General features: G+C 42.1%; 1 pseudogene; it reads right to left on the bottom strand.

The window, feature by feature from the left end:
• Positions 1-266: 266 nt before the first annotated feature.
• Positions 267-9,491, bottom strand: part of LOC116479663 (nucleolar protein 56-like) — a 29,853-nt pseudogene continuing 20,628 nt past the window's right edge.

The raw sequence follows: 9,491 nt of genomic DNA, 5'->3' as shown, positions 1-9,491 counted from the left end.
ATTGAGGAAAAGTAGAAAAGAACAGTGATGAGATAGTCTTAAGATTTGAATTCACCACTTAGAAAAAGGGACCTTGGACATATCATTTCCCTTTCCTGAGCCTCAATTTCCTGATCTTCAAAGTGGTCATAATAATTCCTCTCTTATTTCATGAGGGTGATTTTTGTGTGTGTGTGAATTTGTTTTTATTGGGGAACTGGACATGGTAGGAAATGTCACCTTGGGCTATGGTATGCCCCGCCTCCCAGAGAATGTCCATTTGCATTCTAATCTTCCTGGGCTTCTTTATGGAACCTTTTCTTCTTGGAGCTGCTCTTGCTGCCAGCAGCCTCTTCAGGTCCACTGCTGACTGGCTCCTCTTTGGAGAATTTCCTCTTTTTCTTGGAGACACTTCTGTTGCCTGCCTCTTCAGTGTCATTAACTGTTTCTGTCTTGGGTGAAGACTTCTTCCTCTTGAGAAGACTGGTGCTGCCAGCAGTCTCTTCAAGTTCACTACTCATCAATTCGTCCTTGGAAAAAGATTTCTTTTTCTTGGTTTTGGAGAAAGAGATATCTTTCTGTTTTCTCCTGAGAAACCTCCTGGGGCTTTTGCTTTTTCTTCTTTTTGGGTTTTTCACTTGTCTCCTCACACCTCTCTGGAGTACTACTGCTGTCAGGGTGATTTTGAGGATCAAAAATATTGTGAACATTTGTAACATAAGCTGTAACAACATTAGTGACTTATCACTGGTTTAAGACCATATGTAGCTATTATATTAGCTCTTACTTTCACATCGTTAGCAAACAAAATTCTTTATTCTTTTTTTTTTTTTTTTGAGACAGACAGAGTCTTGCTCTGTCGCCCAGGCTGGAGTGCAGTGGCGCAGTCTCGGCCCACTGCAAGCTCCGCCTCCCAGGTTCACACCATTCTCCTGCCTCAGCCTCCCGAGTAGCTGGGACTACAGGCGCCCGCCACCACGCCCGGCTAATTTTTTGTATTTTTTGTAGAGACGGGGTTTCACTGTGGTCTCGATCTCCTGACCTCGTGATCCGCCCGCCTCGGCCTCCCAAAGTGCTGGGATTACAAGCGTGAGCCACCGCGCCCAGCCAAAATTCTTTATTCTTTAGAAGTAAACCTTGACTTCAGAAGGTCTAAAATCCCTTGGATTAGAAGAATCTAAAAGCTACTCGTTGGCAAAATTAAAGGGGATGTTTTTAATTCAGCTTCCAAATTACCAAAAACTAAAAGCAGATAAAAACTAAAGTTTATGTTCACAGATTTTACAACATACAGAAAAAATCCTGTGGTAATGGAAGACTGGCTTCAGTGCAGAACTGAGCACCAGAAAGCAAATACTCTCCTGAAGTTTCTGCTGTTGTTAAAACTCATGACTATGAGAGGTGTATGCATAATTGTTGAATGAATGAATGAACGAACGAATGATGAGTGAATGTGAATGCATCTGCTTCTCTGTTGGCTGCTTTTCCTGTTAGGAGACTTGATCTTTTAGCATTCAAATTCCACAAGAAACATCTTAACCAAGTTATGTCTTTGGGTGAATTTGTTTCCAGGCTTGCTTGTGTTTTTCACATTCTTTTTTTGGCCTGCAGTCTTACTCTGTGACCCCTTTCGTAGCTTCCAGTAGGTCATTCATTTGGGACCCAAGGAAGTCAGTAAATTAAACTTGATTTGTAATGGAATACATAGGGTGTGTGGCTTGGATTAGAATCAAATTAGGTTTGGCTAATCTTATTTTGGTTTAATCTATGTGGGAAAGAATAGAACTAGAGGAAAAACAAATAAACAGAAAATAGGGAAACTATTCTTGTATAACGATAAGCAATTTTTGTAAGGAATAGTTCAGGGCCAAAACCTAACTTATTTTTATTGGAAGTCTGGGGACAAGATTCAGCAGAGGAATTTAAATTAGTTTCTCCAGTCATCATAGTTGGTATTTACTTTTCTAGCTTTCCCAAGCCAGGATCTCTAGGCTTTTAAATGTGGATGCTCTATAGAGAAGGCACATTATTATTAATATAGTTCATGTTTTCAAATTTTTTCCAGGGCTCTGGAAATGGATAAGCCAGTTTTTGGAAACCTTAGCAAATAGGAAGGCAAAAAACATTCTGATGCTGAGTTTATAGTTGAATTATCCAGACCTGGTCTTGAATTTCTCATGCAGGCCTAAGGAGAAGAAATATAGAGAAAGTGCAGATAGATTCTATACTAATAATTTCTTTAAGGTGATCTTTTTTCCTCTCTTCAGTTATTTGCAGCTTGCAAGGTGTTAGACCATGGAAGATTTAACCTTTGTGCTCAGAGTTCAGGAAATCTCCTCTCTGACCTGGCTGAGCACATTTGAATAAAAAGGGAAATTTCTTCAAAGCTTCTGGGGAAGGAAGAAGCAAGTGAAGCCATAAAGAGTGAGAGCCCTTTAATTTAGAGTTCTCACTGGGGCCTGGAGAAAATCATGAATGAGAATCCTCCTTAAAGAGAATTCCCTGTGATTGCTTAGTTAGTGCTTACAAAAGAAAGACTCAAGACTAAACATTCGGAAGGTGCTGGAATGTAATAACATTTGTTCCTGACAATTGAATTTCCTCTCTCATGGAAGTCATTGTTTTGCTCATTTAATAGAGAAAAATGAGTTTCAGTTAAAAGGGGGAAGAGTCATTACATTATTTCTAATTTTACATATTTTGACCTGTGGATTAAAGGTCTGAATTAAGGTCACAAGACATCCGGAGATACAGAATTTTCCCCATACTTGACAGGGTTCTGAGTACTATCTGCCACTGATGTTGGCTTTATTTGCCTGAGCCCATAATAGAGGGGAATAATAATGGCTTTTCACCTGTCTAAAGCAGATGACTAGACCAAATGATTTTATACAGTTGTTTTTAGCATTCAGGTTGATTCCAAAGTAGCAAATGAATTATGGCTTTGGTTATTTTTCCAGGGGCAAATCTAGTTGGTAGCAATCTTTTAAAAGTATAAATAACTTTTGACTGCTACCACAATACTTAAGTATTTTTAAAATTATTTTGTTATATTTTCGACATATAAAATGATTTTCTAAACACACACTGTAGATATAGGTTTGTAAAATAAGAAAACAAAGGTCCAAGTACCCACAGGCCAGTGCAAAAAGTAAACAGGATAGCATCATTTGATTCTGTTTTGGAATATTTCATTTGTTCATGTCTGATTTCTCAGATGGCTGTTTTTATTTGTTTTTTGTTTTTTGAGATGGAGTCTCACTGTCGCCCAGGCTGGAGTGCAATGGCGCGATCTCGGCTCACTGCAACCTCCACCTCCTGAATTCAAGCGATTCTCCTGCCTCAGCCTTCTGAGTAGTTGGGATTACAGGTGCCCACCACTACACCCGGCTAATTTTTGTATTTTTAGTAGAGACGGGGTTTCTCCATGTTGGTCAGGCTGGTCTCGAACTCCTGACCTCAGGTGATCCTCCCACCTTGGCCTCCCAAAGTACAGGGATTATAGGCGTGAGCCACTGCCCCCAGCCTGTTTGTTTGGTTTTTGAAATGAGATCTTAAAATGTAAATTTACTGGCTCAGGTGTCATTGATGATGTTTAACTTAAAGTAATCATTGCTAATGGGAAAATGGCTAGATAAAATTAGCCATATTCTAATCAATGATCTTTTGAAAATGTTTATAAAAATATGGACACATGCAGATGCCTTAAATCTTTTTTGAAACAAAGAGATGTTTGACTAAAGCAGCTTTGAAAGTGCTCTTATTGTTAGAGTTTAAAAGGGAGGGTATAAAGTTGCATATCTGATAAAATCACAACTAATAATTGTAGTAGGAAGAATTAAACATTTGTCCATATGTCTCGGTAATACAATCCCCTTTCCTTTTTCTACCTGTCATATTTTCGAAATTTTATTGAGCACGTTTGTTATGATGAAAAAGTACTCATTTATTTTTTATAAAAAATAGAGTTTGCTGCCATTTTCATGATGTTCAAATTGCTGCAGCCTTTATTCCAGTTGGATTTCTAGTGTGCTTCTGCCACCTTGTGCTTTCTGAAATCCATTGCAGTGATTAGCAAAGAAGGAAACAAACTTAAAAAGGTTGTTATTTCTTTGGGGTTAAATATTACTTCACAGTATGGAAGGAGGGGGAGAGGGATACATGAAAGATATAAAATGTGTGTTTGTGTGTGTGTGTGTGTGTGTAGAGAGAGGGAGAAATATTTCCAAAGGTCTGAGGATTGTTTACTATATTAGATCAGTGTTAACATTATATTTTATCTCTAGGAACTGCATCTTGGTTAAGGAGGAAAGTAAAGGCTGGGTTTTAGTGCTGATAGTAATCAACTCCTTCGGATAGGTTTTAAAACACATTTTGATACCTTCGATCCTTGCCTGTTTTTAAACTGTTTCTGTCTGCATAAAAACCTGAACAAAACACTTGTACCCAGAAAGCTCTAGGTAGCTTTTAAAACGTGTTTCTTTACATTAAATGGCCTGCTGTGTTAACATGAACTCTTTCCACATTATCATTCCAGACAACATTCCATTTGTTCAGAGCCTCAAACTATTTATATGGTCTGCTGCCTTGCAGTTATGCTGATTCTAGAAAGGAGAGCCTTTACCTGGAACTTTGGCCTTCCTGCTTGAGCATAAACAAGCCTGATTCGATGACTTGTCTGAGGAGCTCTCAGATCTTTCCTTTTAGGAATTAATTTAAATACATCTGACTTTGTTTTTTTGTTTGTTTGTTTTTGAGACAGAGTTTCACTCTTGTCACCCCGGCTGGAGTACAATGGCGTGATCTTGGCTCACTGCAACCTCTGCCTCCCGGGTTTGAACAGTTTTCCTGCTTCAGCCTCCCGAGTAGTTCAGGTTACAGGCACCTGCCACCATGCCCGCCTGATTTTTGTATGTTAAGTAGAGATGGGGTTTCACCTTGTTGGCCAGGCTGGTCTCAAACTCCTGACCTCAGGTGATCCACCTGCCTTGGCCTCCCAAAGTGCTGGGATTACAGGCATGAGCCACTGTGCCCGGCCCTAAATACATTTGGCTTTGAAATGGTATTTTAAGGAATCATGGATACAAATAACTTATGTTTGTCAACTAGCAAATACCTATTTCTAGGAAAATATGGAATAGTCCTCCTAGCTCACTAAAATTTTGACAGTAGCAGGCCTCACCCTTTGGTGTCATGCTTGCATTGAAGAATTATGATTGTGAGAGGTGGCAACGTGCTAGCAGCCCTCACTTGCTCTCAGCACTTCCTCGGCCTCGGTGTCCACTCTGGCCATGCTTGAGGAGCCCTTCAGCCTGTTGCTGCACTGTGGGAGCCCCTCTCTGGGCTGGCCAAGGCCGGAGCCAGCTCCCTCTGCTTGCAGGGAGGTGTGGAGGGAGAGGCCTGGGTGAGAACTGGGGCTGCACGCGGTGCTCGCAGGCCAGCGCGAGTTCCGGGTGGGTGCACACTTGGTGGGCCCCGCACTCAGAGCGGCCGGCTGGCCCCCGGCAGTGAGGGGCTTAGCACCCGGGCCAGCAGCTGCAGAGGGGGCGCCGGCTCCCCCAGCACTGCCGGCCCGCTCGCGTCATGCTCGAATTCTCGCCGGGCCTCAGCTGCCTCCCTGTGGGGCAGGGCTCAGGACCTGCAGCCCACCATGCCCGAGTCCCGGGCCTGACCCTCCCTGACGGGTGCCACCCCCTGCACCGCGGCGCCCGGTCCCATTTACTGCCCAAGGGCTGAGGAGTGCAGCTGTGTGGCGCGGGACTGGCAGGCAGCTCCACCCACAGCCCTGGCGTGGGATCCACTAGGCGAAGCCAGCTGGGCTCCTGAGTCAGATGGGGACTTGGAGAACTTTATGTCTAGCCGGAGGATTGTGTATGCACCAGTCAGCACTCTGTGTCTATCTCGGTGTTCGTGGATGCACCAATCAGCACTCTGCACCTAGCTAATCTGATGGGGAATTGGAGAACTTTTATGTCTAGCTGGAGGATTGTAAATGCACCAATCAGCACTTTGTGTCTGGCTCAAGGTTTGTAAATGCACCAATCAGCACCCTGTGTCTAGCTCAAGGTTTGTGGATGCACCAATCAGCACTGTGTATCTAGCTAATCTGGTGGGGACTTGGAGAACTTATGTGTCTAGCTAGAGGATTGTAAATGCACCAGTCAGCACTGTGTCTAGCTCAGGGATTGTAAATGCACCAATCAGGACCCTGTGTCTAGCTCAAGGTTTGTAGACACACCAATCAGTGTTCTGTGTCTAGCTAATCTAGTGGGGACTTGGAGAACTTTTATGTCTAGCTAGAGGATTATAAATACACCAATCAATCAGCACTCTGTCAGGCTCAGGGATTGTAAATGCACCAATCAGCACCCTGTCAAAACAGACCAATCAGCTCTCTGTAAAATGGACCAATCAGCTTTCTGTAAAATGGACCAATCAGCAGGATGTGGGTGGGGCCAAATAAGGGAATAAAAGCTGGCTGCCCGAGCCAGCAGGGGTAACCCACTCGTGTACTCTTCCACACTGTGGAAGATTTGTTCTTTTGCTCTTCGCAATAAATCTTGCTGCTAATCACTCCTTGGGTCTGCAACTGCCTTTATGAGCTGTAACACTCACCACGAATGTCTGCAGCTTCACTCCTGAGGCCAGCAAGACCATGAACGCACTGGGAGGAATGAACAACTCCAGATGGGAGGAACGAACAACTCTCACCGCCTTAAGAGCTGTAACACTCACTGCGAAGGTTTGCAGCTTCATTCCAGAAGCCAGCGAGACCACGAACCCACCAGAAGGAAGAAACTCCGAACATGTCCAAACATCAGAAGGAACAAACTGCGGACACACCATCTTTAAGAACTGTAACACTCACCACGAGGGTTCGCGGCTTCATTCTTGAAGTCAGCGAGACCAAGAACCTACCAATTCTGAACACAGTTGTAACTATAGGATTGTGATTCAAAGAGCACAGAGACTACATTTATTGAGCACCTACCAAATGGCAGGCCTGGTGCAAGGCTTTTTTACATCTGTAGTCACATGTAATCCTTAGCACAAAACTGAGATATGTTATTATCTTCCTAATTTCACATTCGAGAAAACTGAGATCAGAGGTTAAGTATATCTTATCACATAAGCTTGGAAATGGCAGGCTAGGAATTTGAACTTAGGTGCTTCTGACTCAAATTCATACTCTTACAGTAGACTATCTCCCTGTTGCACATGGTGAGGATCTTTATGTTCATTGTGGAGGGAAAAGGGAGCCCAAGTCTAGAGGAGATTGAGTATAAAGTTTGGGCCAAAAGGAGTAGAGTCTGCTGGAAGCCTTGCTACCAGCCTGAGCATTGGCACCACCTCCTTATAAAACCACATCTTGCTTCCTGGCAGAGCCTAGTACTGTTATAGTTGGCAGAGCATTACAGGGAGCTTGGAAGAACTTCCCCGGTACCTTCCAATTTTCCCTATTTGGTCAGGTCAGACTTGTGTTAGTGCAATAACCTCCTAACCAATCTCTTGGCCCCTATGCTTGCTTTACCTCCAGTCTGTTCTTCGAGTTGCACTTAGAACAACCTTTCCAAAGAACAGATCAGATCTTGTCGTTCCTGTGCTTTAGCTCTTTCGAGGGTTTCCTGATATAATTAGGATAAAATAGAAATTCTTTAGCATGGCTGGTTTGCTCCTTCTATCCCTAGCCTTACTTCTCTCCACTGTGAACACCATGTTTCAGCCCAGCAGGACCACTATTCCTCCAAATGTACCATGTGCTCTCTCCCCTCTGCCGTGGGCATATTCTGCTGTTCCTTTAGCATTGATCCATTCTTCCTCCTTTTCCTTCTTACTCCTGCTTTTCTTTTGTGATCACTGCTTAAAAGTCATTTTTTTCAGAAAGCTTTTCTGAACCTCTTCTCCAACACTATCCCCACACATGTAGACTAGCACCCTCTAATATGGCCATCTTATTGTATTATAATTATCTTGTCTTATTGAGATATAATTTACGTAACATAAGTCACTCTTTTAAATTGTACAATTCAGTGGTTTTTAATATATCTATAAGGTTATGCAATCACTATATAATTTGAGAACATTTTCATCACTCCTAAAAGAACCCACATACACATCCATTGACAGCCACTCCGTGTTTCACCTTCCCCCAATCCCCTGACAATTATTAATCTACTTTTTATCTCTATTTATTTCCCTAGTCTGGACATTTTATATGAACAGAATCATACCATATTTGTCCCTTTGTGTCTGGCTTCTTGCACTAAATGTTTCTAAGGTTCATCCATGTTGTATTATGTATCAGTACTTCATTTCATTTTGTGGTTGAAATATTCCATTGTATGTATATACCATATTTTGTATATCCATTCGTCAGCTGATGGACATTTGGATTGTTTTCACTTTTTGAGTATTAATAAATAATGCTTCTATTAACATTTGTGTACAAGTTTTTGTATGGCAATATGTTTTCAATGGTCTTGAGTATGTACCTAGCAGTGATACTGCTACATCCTATGGTTATTCTGATTCTGTATTGAGCTTTGGGAGGACTTTTCTAGAGTAGCCGCATCATTTTACATTGACACCAACACTGTATGAGGGTTCTGATTGCTTTGTGTCCTCACCAACACTTCTTTCTTTCCTTTTTTTATCTCCTCTCTCTCTCTTTTATGATGGCCATGCTAGTGGGAATGAAGTTACAATTGCCTTTTTACTGGTTTGTTTCCTTCATGACTCTGAACTGTGAAGGCAAGGACTGTGCTAGATCTGATTTATTATTGTAGTCCAGTGCCTAAAACATTAGGTAGTTACTCAATAAATATCTACAAAATGGGTGAGAAGACCTACAGCTTTCCTAGTTGCTTTGCTTCTATAAATCCAGGAAATATAGGGGCTAGAATTGGAAAAGATATTCTGGCTGCCAGTCCACAACACTGTTCACCAGAGTGCCATAGGATTTTAATAATCACACTAAGTAAATGGTTCCATGGCTTTAATAGTTTTACCTGAGAAACTTCTCATTCTCCCTGCGTGGAGAATGGCATGAGTTGTCATTTAACTAGCTCAAAAATGGGAAGAACATACTCAACTCTGCTGGCATTTTAATCTGATTCTGGGGAGTCTTTCTATTCCAAACACATTTTCTGAGGGCATGCGAACATTTCCTAAGGAGAAAGCCATTTCTCCTAAGTGAAAGTGGGGGGGGGGGGGGGGAAGCAAAACAAAAGTTCCTTTACTGGAAACTGATGGCCACATCAATTATACATTCAGAATAATACAGATTGAACTCAAGTTGTCAGGTACTGAAACAACTCTATTTAGCCAAGTTACAAGTGGGATCTCATCAACCCTTTCCTAGCTATGTGTTTTTATTTGTCCCAGTGTACGAAATCTTGAATTCTAAAAGTGATCTGGAAGAGAAAAGGTGCCTTTTCCCTGATTTCCTTGATTTGTCCTGTAAACAAAGTGCCTGTAAAAGAAAAGGCCATGATGCTTTGTTGGGGCTGTCA

Source organism: Hylobates moloch, unplaced genomic scaffold, assembly GCF_009828535.3.
Source record: "Hylobates moloch isolate HMO894 unplaced genomic scaffold, HMol_V3 SCAFFOLD_12, whole genome shotgun sequence".
NCBI classification, from domain to species: Eukaryota; Metazoa; Chordata; class Mammalia; order Primates; family Hylobatidae; genus Hylobates; species Hylobates moloch.
The sequence above is the reverse complement of the archived record's forward strand: the minus strand, read 5'-3'. Positions and strand labels throughout refer to the sequence as shown.